This window comes from Haliaeetus albicilla, chromosome 3 (assembly GCF_947461875.1).
Source record: "Haliaeetus albicilla chromosome 3, bHalAlb1.1, whole genome shotgun sequence".
Classification (NCBI taxonomy): Eukaryota; Metazoa; Chordata; class Aves; order Accipitriformes; family Accipitridae; genus Haliaeetus; species Haliaeetus albicilla.
The window spans coordinates 45,989,301-46,001,855 of record NC_091485.1 but is presented as its reverse complement, the minus strand read 5'-3'; the positions used below and the strand labels follow the sequence as shown (position 1 = coordinate 46,001,855).

Below are 12,555 nucleotides of genomic sequence, written 5' to 3'. Positions count from 1 at the left end.
ATAGGTAAAACCTTGCTTGCTAAGCATCAAATGCAGATTCAGGCTCAAACCTTGAGCCTGCCACGTATGTGACATGCGTGTTACTGCAGAATGGAATACGGGGTTTGAACTTGTTCTCAGGAAGCAAGAAACTCACTGGGTGTTAGGTCAGTCCTTACATCTGGGTGGAAACTTATAGTAATTGTGCAATTTCCCTAAAAAATCCCCAGAGATCTAAGTTAGGCATTTTGCCTTTGCAGCCTTTCCTGCCTTTGCTCTTACAGCGCTTTTCACTCAAAGTCCTTGCACTTCCCTACGTCGTGTAAAATACGGTTATTTCTTTCACTTAAAGACCTCGGTAGCACATTAAAAAGCCACCAATAACTACGCGGAGGTCCCTTTTGTCATAACACCTGTCTTCATTAGTCATGCTCACTTAATGGGGGGGGGGAATAATAGGACGCCCGGATTCATCCTTTTCTCCTCCTTTTCCAGGCTGCCCACCGGAGCACCCCCCAGCCCAGCAGCCTGCAGCCGGGGCGCCCGTCTGCAGCAGCCGGGGGCGGCGGCTCCAGCAAGCCGCCGCTGCAGCCCCGGCCGCCGGCCCCAGCCCTCCCTCCGCCGGCGCTCCCCGCTGCTCGGGGGGCGGCCGAGACCCCCCCCCCCTCCCCGGGGCCGCCGGCAGCGCTGCAAAGCGGGCGGCCCGGCGCCGGCTGGCACGTGCGTGTCCCGTGGCTCCCCCGCCTCCGCGGAGCGAGGCGCTGCGGCGGCAGCCTCCGCAAAGGCGCGCTGCGGGGCGCGGGGGGGCGCGCAGGGGGCGGCGGGCCTGCGCTGCCGCCGCCGCCGCCGCATCGGTCGCCTCTCGGCGGCGGGCGCGGGGACATGCGCACTGCCGGGCGCCTGCCCGCGCCGCGCTCCGCGGCCGCGCTCCGTCCCTCTCGGCCGCCTGCCCCCGGCCCGCCTGCCGGGCGGAGGAGGGGACGGAGCGGGAGGAGGAGGAGGAGGAGGAGGGAGGGAGGGAAGGAGGGGACAGGAGAGGAGAGAGACGCGCCGCAACTTGCCGCTGCTCCTCCCTCGCCGCGCCGCGCCGCTGCCCGGCCCCTGCGGGCTGCGCTCCGCGGGCAGCGCTCCGCGGGAGGCGGCATCCCCGGGCGCGCCTCTCCGCGGGGCCGGCGCCTCCCGGTGAGTTGGGGGCGGTGCGCGAAGTTGTCGTGGCCGTGGCGCTGGTTTGGGGTTTTTTTGGTTTGGGGGTTTGGTGGTTTTTCTTTTTTTCTTCTTTTTTTGGAGGGGGGGTGGGTGGGCGGTGGGTGCTGTCGCTGCGCGGCTGCGGGAGGCTGGTGGCGGGGCTGCCGCAGGGCTGCGGGGCTCGGCGCGGCGCGCACCGCGGGGCTGCCCCTGTCCGGCCGCGGTCCGCGCCGCGGGCGCGGCGGCCATTTGGTTCTCTGGGGGCGGATTTGGCCCGGAGCGGTGCGAGGTGCGGGGCACGGCGCGGGGCGGGCAGGACCCGGCCCCCGGCCCCCGGCAGGGGTTCTTGTGCGGCACCCCGCGGCGGCGGGGTTCTCCTCCGCGTCCCCCGGCTCTGACTGCTGCGAGTCAGCCCCTTAACTGTATTTTCGTTCAAATCCTATTACATGGTGACAGCCTCCAGTTTGTTTCGCAGTGGCATCTGCTCTCGGTCTTGGAAACTCTTTAAGAGGAAGGGATCGCCAGGGGAGAGCAGGGGCTGCTTTTCAAAGCGTTGCGAAGAGAGCTGCAAGCGCAAATTAGTCCCAACACCTCATTTGCCGTGCGTGCTGCTTGGAGCATTTATTTACCTTACTGCTTCTGAGGGGGGAAGGAAGAAACTGGCAGCGTTCATACCGGCAAGTTGTGTGTAGCTTGAATGTTACCTACGCCACTGGCCCAAATGATCTAAATAAACAAACATAGTGATTTATAGGTGCCTGAACCATAATGCTTTGAACGATAGAGCTCTTTAACCTTTCTTTCTAATCTATCCCTCAGAGATTTGGTTTTAAGGGGAGTAATATATCATCTGTGGTGCTGAATACTTGAGTTGATTACGTTTGTAAAAGGAATGGCCTTTGAAACAATACCGTGCCATTAAGCAACAAACGCAGAAAAAGAGCGAGAGAGAAAAAGCAAAGTTAAAATTTCGGCAGAAGATTTTTTTCCCCTTCTTAGCAGCCGTGCTCGATTAACTTTTATCCGGAGTTCTTATTTTATTAAATTAAACTTCAAAAAAATAAGTGCGCTGTGTGAAAGCAGAAGCAAATCCTCCTTAGTCCTCTTGAAGTCTGTCTGCGTTGCAGTTAAATGATGATCGGAGCAGTGTCTGTTAAGAGAATTCGCAGAATCAAGCACTGCTAAGGATACCCGGTAGGTAAATGGAAGTACGTCGTCATTGTGTACGTTTCTCTTACTTAGACAATACAGAAGCAGAAATTTCAAATTCCAGCGTTTCTTATTTTACATCTTTAAAAATGTTGCCCTGATAAATATACCTATATGTGAGGTGCGCAGCTTCATTATAGCAAAAGCACCTCCTCTTACTGGAAAAGTGATTCGTTCAGGTGTTAGCTTATTTAACATGGGGCCAAATTATGCAACCTGTGGAGCATCTCCTGTAAGGGGTGAGCATCTTTTGCCCTCGCTGAAAAAGAAAATAGTGAGTACAGTATGTGCAACATCATGCAGGCCTGAAGTACAAGAGCAATTTTATCTTTAACCGGTATTTCAACACAGGATTTTATTAACATAAAATCAATATTCAGGTCAGCAATGGGGATCTGCAACTTTCAAATGAGAAGCTGATCTGAAGGCAACACGTTGCTCATATGAGTAAAGGTTGTGGGATATGACACTCAGCAAGCTCACCTATCTTTTGTTCAGTTCCTTTCATGAAATGTCATTCAATGAGGAAAAGAAACAGGTAATCCATTGCATTTTAAGGCACAGTGCTCCTCGTAAGCCTCATCACCATGCATTTGAACATGAGTGTGGCTTTAGATCATGTGTTGTATACAAATGACTGCTGCTAGATAACTTAAGCTCTAAATTTATCCTACTATTAAAGTTATATTGATCAGAAAGTGGCAACTGGATTTCAAGTCCTAAATAAGAAGTGCTCAATAATCTAGAGATAATTTATATTTTAAGAAGCACTGTTCTGAGTAATCCACAAGCAATGCAATCAAGTTTTCCTTACTGGCTGTGCGGTGGCATTTAGTTAAGGAACACTTTCCTGGGGCAGTGCGGGCTTCATTGACGCACAAAGGACTTAAATCTGTTTATCAGCTCATTGATGCTGATGGTGAAGTGCCGTAGAGTTCAATGACTGGAACAGGACACAGTCTTTCTCCTTCCAGTAAGGATGAGGATGGAGAACAGAGGGGCTTTTTCAAAGTAGTTCCAACACCATATCATTTGTAACTGCAAAATACGATGTAAGAATGAGATTAATAGACCAAGAAGGCTTGAAAACATTGTTTAACACTTAACTGAATAAATCATTCAAATAACATCACCCAGGCTCCTGTAGCAATGCCTCTGCTTCCAGGTGTTGAGAATGGAGCGGATTTCGGGTGCGGGGTGCGAGGGTAGCTCAGCCCTAGAGCGGTGGCAGGAGGGCAGGCGTATTGCAGCCTGGTGGCCGTGCTGTGGCTGGGGGGGAGCCCGGGAGGGAGCCCAGGCGGGGTGAAGGGGCAAAGAGAGCCCCCTCCCAAATTTGAGTTTCTGCTGAATGAATGGCAACTCCTGGCCCGGGACCCGCGTGGAGCCAGCAGGGAAGACGTGCTGGATGAGGCCCTGGTTGTACAGCCTGTAGCTTGCAAGGAGGCTGCACTGGCTGCTCGCTGCCCTGCATCCCAAGGATGCTATCAGTTGCAGGTCTTATATTGTGTATAACGATGCCAAAAACTTCTGTTCTGGGGAGGGAAGAAGTTCAGGACGGCTTCTTCCTTGGGAAAATGGTGTATTTCTAAACGTTCGTATCGTCAGATACTGCTTAACGTGATTAAAATGTGGAAAAGGCAAGCAGTGCACACTCATTTGTGTAATACTGCTAGTAATAAACTCTAGACTTTGAAATCACTGTGCATTTTTGAGGGCTCTTGGAAGTCCTGTAAACTCCTGCTATGCAGATGAAGAAGCTGAAGCCTGGAGATTCAGCTGCAGATTTACCGAAGGGAGTTGAGGTGTCCTTGGTTGCTGTTCCCCCATCTCCATCCCGATACCCCTCATGCTCTGATTTGCCGCACTGTGCCGTGGCTTCTCCGTAGGTCTCTCACAGGCGCGTGTGCCATGTCCGGCTCACCTTCCCCCTGGCCCCTCATCTCCCGAAAACCCCGTGTGCCGTGCAGGCAGCGCTGCCCTGCTCATGAACTGGGGTAAATACCAACCCGCAGGTGCTCGATGACTCACTCACTTGAGGCCCCAAGCTGCAAACCCCTCTGAATTTCGCTCTGCTTTTCCTCTGTGGTGAAGTGGTTTTTACAACGCTTTGCCCGCAGTTACCTGGGCTGGGGAGGGTGAGCTGCAGCTGGTGGGACCTCCGAAGGTTGCTCCTGCAAAGGTGCACCAAGCACAGCTGTCAGGTGAAAATGATAAGTGACGGGAGGCATTCCTTCGCTTTGTGGATGTGATATAACCAAGTTTTAATTAAAGCAGTGGCGGTAGATTATTAAGGCAGATAAATACTGCCTTGTTACAGCCCTCTTGGGTCGTATGTAAGCAGTATTCGTTCTAGAAAGGATGAATGAATAGTCAGTGTGAAGGATATAAAGATCAGCATTGTTAATCACTCTGGAAGTCTTCCGTGGGAAAGTGTAAACTCACGAGGGAAGATACTGTCCATAAATGTCATTTAAATATTTGCATAACTTGGGGATAAAATTTTGACACTAAAGGCATGCAAGTACCAAGTCATGTCTGGGTTCCTGTCACCGATAGCTAGGACATGTACAGCTGGGGTTGGTCAGTGGTGGGCTGTATTTCTACCTAATGCTTTGCTAGCAGTTATGAAGAGCTCTTCTTCAACACCACTATGAAAAAAAAAATTAATTGTTCTTGTCAAAGTGCAGATTGAAAAATTAGAAACTTGGGAGACTGCATTTGCTTAAACTCTTGTGCTTCAGGTGGGGTTAACCCTTCACTTCTGGTGTCCCTGGGTAAGCAGCATGCCAGTCACCGTTATCTAGGCTAGGGGCATGGTGGCTTGTCGTGGTTTAACCCCAGCTGGCAGCTAAGCCCCGCATAGCCGCTCGCTCACTCCCCCCCCAGTGGGATGGGGGAGAGAATTGGAAGAGTAAAAGTGAAAAAACTCGTGGGTTGAGATAAAGACAGTTTAGTAGGTAAGGCAAAAGCCGTGCATGCAAGCAAAGCAAAACCAGGAATTCATTCACCACTTCCCATGGGCAGGCAGGTGTTCAGCCATCTCCAGGAAAGCAGGGCTCCGTCACCCAGAACGGTGACTTGGGAAGACAAAGGCTGTAACTCCAAATGTCCCCCCTTCCCTCTTCTTCCCCCAGCTGTATACGCTGAGCATGACGTCCTATGGTCTGGCATATCCCTGTGGTCAGTTGGGGTCAGCTGTCCCAGCTGTGTCCCCTCCCAACTCCTTGTGCCCCCCCAGCCTCCTCGCTGGTGGGGTGGGGTGAGGAGCAGAAAAGGCCTTGGCTCTGGGTAAGGGCTGCTCAGCAGTAACGAAAACATCCCTGTGTTATCAACACTGTTTTCAGTACAAGCCAAAACCACTAGCCCCATACCAGCTACTATGAACAAAATTAACTCTATCCCAGCCAAAACCAGCACATGGCTGATCATCCACTCACAGTTTGTGGCTCTTGATACGTCTGCAGGGTGAGAAAGAATGACTCCAGGTGGGAGGGGGTGGGTTTCCCCCGCCCCCCATAAATAACTGGAAATGGTAGGAAATGTTCCTGTGCTGATCCTTGGTTTTGTAATTCTCGCAGAAGTTTCTTTTGTCCTTTTCCAGCTCTCAGAATGTGATACAATCATTGAAAAAAATCTGCATGCTTTCATGTGAATGCAATGAGGATGAGCCTTTGAAAACATATCTTAGCTCATGTTGATGAATAAACAAACTTGGCCAGAGTAAATCTTTTCATCTAACATCAAGAGCCACACTGTAATGAAGTAAATATAGATGTACTTAATGGACTCCTTTCATCCAAATACATAACAAACCCCCCAAAGTAATGCAAACAAATCCAAAATGGATTTCTAAGTGGTTGGGGTTTTTTTTTTGGTACTGAAGCAGTTTAGTCTAGCCAGGCTAGGACAGCAGTGGAGCTTGCTCTTGGAGTTGTGGAGGTGCTGGGGTCAATCCTGGCCTAAATGTGAGGGGGCAGAGAGCGCACCAAAGACCCAGCTCTTCTCCTGCGGTTGTTCTGCAAAAAAGGCGGAAAGTGCTTGTTCCACGTGTGGTTCGAAGCACCTTATTCGATGAGCTTCTCCCTGAACTCATCCGGTTGGAAGGCAGCTTGCGGATGAGGCTTCGAGAGGCTGGGGAACCTGCACTGGCTGCTGGCTGCTCCCCCGTGGCCGCAGCCCGGCTCAGGACCCCGACGCTGAGCCCAAGCTGCACCAAGAGAGCCCCTGCAAGCACGGGACGGCTGGCAGCCCGCCTCTGGGGCAGCCTGCGCATGGTGTGCCGCCGCTTGGCCAGACCCTAACCTGTCCGGGGGGGCTGCCCTGCAGGGCACGTCCTGGCGGTGCCCCCGCCTGGTTCCTGGGTTCACGGAGTACCTGAACTTGGTGTTGAAGGGGGCCTCGGGGCTGTCGTGGCAGCTGCCGTAGACACAGTCCTTGAAGTATGACTGTGGTGGTGGTGTTGACTTTGGCAGCGTCTTGTTGGTTGGAAGCTGTGGGGAAGAGGAGCTCAAAGAACCGTTCTGTGGATCCGCATGTTCGCTGCGTGACAGTGGGTTTGGTTTCATTTCGAGACTTGCAGGATGACTGTTTCCAGCGACAGCATTGGCAAATAGATTAATGACTTCTTGTGGAAAGCGTGCCGAGCAAATACAACTGTTTGGTTTCACTGTCCTAGCTTCATGGAGAATACCAACGTCTAATGTTTGTATTTCCCATATCACAGAAAGAGTCTTTGGATCTTCTCTTTTAAAAAGCACAGTTATAAAACAATTTTACTTTAAAGGTGAGTGCTTTGTTTTGAAAAGGAGAAACCCTGTTTTGGAGAAAAAGACCATAACTTGGTCTTATCTTTTCTCGATAGGAAAAGTGCAGGTCCATTTCATTCCATTGTGGAATAAAATTCCATTCAGAGCTGGGCAATATGCTTGTAAGAGTTTGAATATTAGACTGTTTAGACAACTATGTCAGCATAATTACAGAAATTCTTCAGTATGAGCTTTTCCTTTGCTGAGATCTTGATGAGTGGGAAATACTATAAAGAATTATTTCTGTGAGTGTTGGAGGAATTTTGTGAAAGAGCTGTAAATCTAGGAGACTGTTGTACTTTAAAAAACATAACAATGATTTACTAAAGTCCAGATTCAACTCACTATTTGACACCTGGAATAGTCAGACATCCAATTTAGCTCGCATCTGGTTGCGTTATGCCATGTGTACAGAAGTGAAAGTATTAAAAGCGGTTCAGCTTCGGATGTGTTCGTCTGGGGATTTACTCATAAATAATTGATAACCCTCTGGAACAAAATCTCTTCATTACTCTCTGGATTGCTCACCTCTTCCCTCCCGCGCTTATTGTTCTCGCAGGCGCAGGGGAAGGAGGAGGCTCGGCTTTAATGAAGGTGTACATCAGCCTCCGCTGCTCCTTTCAGAAGGTCACCCAACTAAACAGCGGCAATGAAATGCATGACAAAAGATAAACATTTTATTGTCCTACAGAGATATGTGGCATTCCAGTGTTTTAGAGGAACCACTTAGCTGCTGTATTTAAGACTTCTTTTCATGGTAGCATAGAAGCAGTGCTTATGATGAATTACTAAATCAGTGAAATGTTTGCATCTAGTGCACTACAGGATAGGACATTAAATTAAGGGTTGTTTGATGTGCAGTACCAATTACAACTGTAATATTTGGGCTTGATCTTTCAAGATTTTACTGCTGTTAAGTATCCTTGCTCAGACTGCTGACTGCAATGGGACAAGTCTTTGAGAGCAGTGGTTTCTCATTTGACCAAGGGTTTGCATGACTGAGCTCCTGTTTACCAGACATTGTAGCGTAGTGATGAATTTCCTTTCCCGCAAAAAAAGAAGAGCTGTTCTGCTACACGCTGACTTAATAAAGTGTATCTGAGTTGATCTAACAAAATCTCATTTTAATGGAAAAAGTGTCTTAATGTAAGATCAGTTCATCTTTCTGATGACTTGATTGCTTTAGAGTTATTAGCCAAGTTCTGTAACAGTCTTTAAAGGTGCTAATACTTGCTTGCAGTTTAATAGCCCTAACTATGGCTAATGTACAGGAAATGTTCAAATCACATCATTGAGAGAGAACCCTAACAAATCTTACAGCTATTTTAATGTGAGGTTTCAGATGTTACTCTCGTTTAATTGAAAGGTGAATGGTATAAAGGCTTTGTCAGTCTGCTGTTTCCAGGTGACAGCACTTTCTATGGAGTAACTGTAAGTCCCAGAGTGCTGATCCCAGCTTTCCGCTTCAGGATTCATAGCTCCAACTCTTCCTTTTTTACCTGTCAGAAGTATGCATCTGTGGCGTTGTCTGGATTTGTGTCTTCCAAAAAAAACCCGATTTCAATCAAATAAAATGAGAAAAATTTTCTGAAATAATAGTCACATTCTGCCCGATATTGGAGAAAAGGAGGCCTTCGCTCCTTTTTCTATAAACCAAAAGATTAAGCTTGCTTATAAAGGATTAACAGAGCTCTCTTCTGTTAATTCGTAGTGGTGTAGTCGAAGCGCCTGATTCTACATCAGTGGAAAATCCATTATCAATCAATGCGAATTTTGCAGCTGAAGCCAAAGGGATTAGAGGCTCGTCGTTCGGAAGTGACTGAAGGAGAGAAAGACCTGGATATGCTTGTTGCCACACGGCTGTGAGCCACCACTGGGGTGTGGCCACAAAAAAGGCAAAGGAAAATCTTCAGTTGCCTCGGGCGGGCTGTTTCCAGAGGTGTGTGAAAGGGCTAGTGCCACTGTACAGGGCTGTAGAGAAGCCTCACCTGGGGTGCTGCTGACAGGGAGTTGTTACTCACGTCCAGGCAGGATGATTTCAAAGTAGAAGAGGTACACAGAGAGAGATGACCTGAAGTCCCCTTCTAGGGATTGTGCCATGGTGGGGGGGTGTTGAGGAGGTCAGATGTGCAACAGGAGCAGGAGTTAGGAAGAGTGGTGGAAGAGGGGCACAGATTCAGCGGTGAGGGGTGTGGAGAAGTACTGGTGCCTATACCACGCTCTCTTCCCTGCTGCCCCTCAGGCTTCCACCCAGGCACGCTGGTTTAAGAGACTGGAGTGTATGGGAGATGCAGGGAGAAATTGCTCAAGAATTTGCTAGTGGTGGTGTTGAGGGTGATGCTCTAACAAATTGCATTGCTTGCAGAAGTTTCTTCCTTTAATAAATAATAGCTACTTTTCCTTCTAGTAGAGTATATAGACCAACACTCAGACTGTTAGGCCCTGCACTATAAGAAAACCTGCGGTTCCAGACTTACTTTAGTAAGGAGTATTCACCAAGCACATTACAACGTATAATTTCACTTTCTTTTGAAATGCTGTCATAGAGCTTAGCTTAAAAGTAGCTCTGATCCAGAGCCTAGTTTTGGAGAAAAGCATGATCTCCGTGACCACTGCTGCAGTGTTTGGTATGTGCTTTTCCAGGGATGGAAACTATTCAGAGTAAAAATTACACTTTTTACAACAATTTGGTAAATGTAAATGTATTGTTTTGATCTGTTATAATAGGCAAGATTGTGACATTTAGTTTGGCAATTACAGAGATTAAATTAATTTCATTTTCCTTTACTCTTGTTAAATGCAAAATAATTGAGCGCTCATCATGGAAGGTTGGGGCTCCCTTGTTTGTAGCTTCATCATTTATTAATCTAACACATTAGATGAGAGGCTTTATAGATTTGCTTGCCTGAGGAAGAAGAAGAAGAAAATATAGAAGGGCCAAACTAGATATGTGTATTCTGTCTCACACTTTGAGATACTGTCAAATATTGCCTCATTTTTAGTACACTTTGTAAGAAAGGACAGTGCTTTTCCCCCAGAAGGGTAAATTGTGACCTAATGCTTAAATAGTCTGAATAAGCTTATATTTGGATAGGCAATGTTGCTTGTGCAGTTCCTCCCCCTCATGCTATATAGGGATATAACATTGTAATTGGGCAGGCAAAATAAACTACAAATAAGCATGCTGTAAAAAGATATGTTTGGGCACTATCTTGGCCATGTTAGTTGGCTGTCCTGGTTACAGGAGGAAGCCGTTTGTGACGTGTCTTCCTCTAATTTAGCCTTTTCAGAAAATGGTGTTGGCCTTATACAGGCAGTGGTGCAATAACAGCTCAGTGGTGGCAGAAGAGCTCTTCTTTCTTACCTTTATGTAGCTGGAGGGGATTTGAAAATTGGATATTTCTCTCCGTCTCTGCAGCTCCAAGTAGCCCTGACACTGCCAGCCATGGATTAGTGAAATAAATCCCTCGCGTTCATAGTGAAGTGGAAAGTATAAAGAACATTTTCTGCCTTTTTTTTTTTTCCTCTTTAATATGTCATTTGCTAGCTGGCACAGTGACCTCCATTTCATGACTCTTGTGATGTGGCTTGTCACAGAGCTTTTCTGTGTGGATTAATTCATCACTCAAGGGAGTAGTAGCATGAGACATTATGCATGTGGACCTGGGGTAAACAGTTACCTATAGACCACCTATAATGAATCTGTACTTCAAGTATTATCTGTTAATGCAGTTTGATTTTCTTTTTGATGTGATTTTCTTTCCTTTTTGTTTTATCTCTTTTCTTAACGATGTCCTTGGTAGTCAAAAGGGATGTATACATATAGTCGCGTTCTAGTGTTGCCAGTGTAGCCGAATTTGGGGAAAAAATATTCCTGGCAATTTAATACATGGAATTTGCCAATGCATTGGGAAACGGTTTTATGCTAGTTATGTAGAGGTATGGTACAACAGTTCAGTTTTCCAGGGTATCTTGGTGAACAGTCTGTCAAATCTTTTAAATTGTTGTTCCAGTCAATTATATTGACTGAAGTGAAAGCAAGAATTAATCTTTTTTTTCCCTTCTTAACATGAAGATTTAATTTCATACTCTTGATTTACATTTCAGTATCAATTGTGTATTTTAATTTGTGTGAGTGAACCCTGAAGCCCTTACTCACTTGTGACTCCATCTTTAATTTTGCCTAACAAGTCCATCTCATTTCTGGAAAGCACGTACACTGGGAACTGATTAGCGTTAGCAGTCGGGCAAATGGTAGGGAAAGAAGTGGTGTCTGTGTCTGGTTATGGGAATGCGTTATGCTGTGGGGTCTGACCAGTTACGATGAATTGATGGATGCTGGTTTCCAGGTGGTTTCTGTTATCATCCTCCCCAACAGGTTTGGTTAAAAACAGCCCTAGGGAAGTACTGGAGAAAGCAAACTAGCCCAGAAGCAGAGGATTGATTTCCCACCAAAATGGGAGGTCATTATTATGAGGAAATTAGCTGAATTATTTACTTGGCAAAGCAGGTAGATAGCCAATAACTCAGCATTTATGTGTTTCCCATTTATTCAGCACTCAGGCATAGGGTGGACAAATAGCACGGTGCAGCTGGCTCCCGACAGGGACATCAACACCTGTAGTTGGCCCGGGAGGAGAAGCCTGGTCTATGAAACAAGCGATGGGACCCCCAAACTCCTGCGGGGTTGGCCTTGACAGACCTGCCTGGCCACGTTCTGGTTTCCAGCACCTGCAGAGATGTTGTCAGGGTAGGGCAGGTGCCAGACCATGGAGCGGGGGGAGTCTTCGCTTATGGTTTTCTGGAGGCAGGCAACCTGGGGGTTCATCCCCAGCTGTGGAGCACGGAGCCTGAAAGTGCTGGAGTCATCCAGCACCATGGGACTTGGGTCCGTGCAGAAGTGAGGTGGCCTGAGGAGCTGGTTGTAGCTATCCTGGGACATCAAAGCCCTGGAGGTTTGGACCTCGTGGTTGGCAGTCTGGGAACCTGGAAACCCTTGGCTGATTTTTGTCACTTCTTCGCTTCTCCCAGCTGTGAGAATTACTGAAATATTAGTTCTTGGGCAGTGGTAAAATTAGCACGAGTTATCAGTTTTAAGCAGCAGTAAATAATATTTTATTCAGGAAATACAGTAATCAAGAAAACTTGTTTTCACTTGGTTTTCTGAACTAGGCAGAAACTATACATTGCAGTGCGGTGATTACCTGGGAAGGAGAATTTCCAAGTCTTTGCAGTTTCTGTGTTCCACCCAGCACGATGTGTGCCCTGCTCCATGTAGCAGTTGTATTTTCTAGATTAAGTATTAGCCTGTATAATTAATGACACTGATGCTTAAAAAAAGCATGAGCTTTAAACAGAAAAGGCTTCCTTTCACTGG

General features: G+C 47.5%; 1 protein-coding gene across 2 annotated transcripts in view; it reads left to right on the top strand.

The window, feature by feature from the left end:
- Positions 1-1,011: 1,011 nt before the first annotated feature.
- Positions 1,012-12,555, top strand: part of PAG1 (phosphoprotein membrane anchor with glycosphingolipid microdomains 1) — a 116,511-nt gene continuing 104,967 nt past the window's right edge. For both annotated transcript variants that reach the window (XM_069779571.1, XM_069779568.1), the window contains exon 1: positions 1,012-1,161. The gene's annotated coding sequence lies outside the window, so the exon portion shown is untranslated. The remainder of the gene's footprint in view (positions 1,162-12,555) is intronic.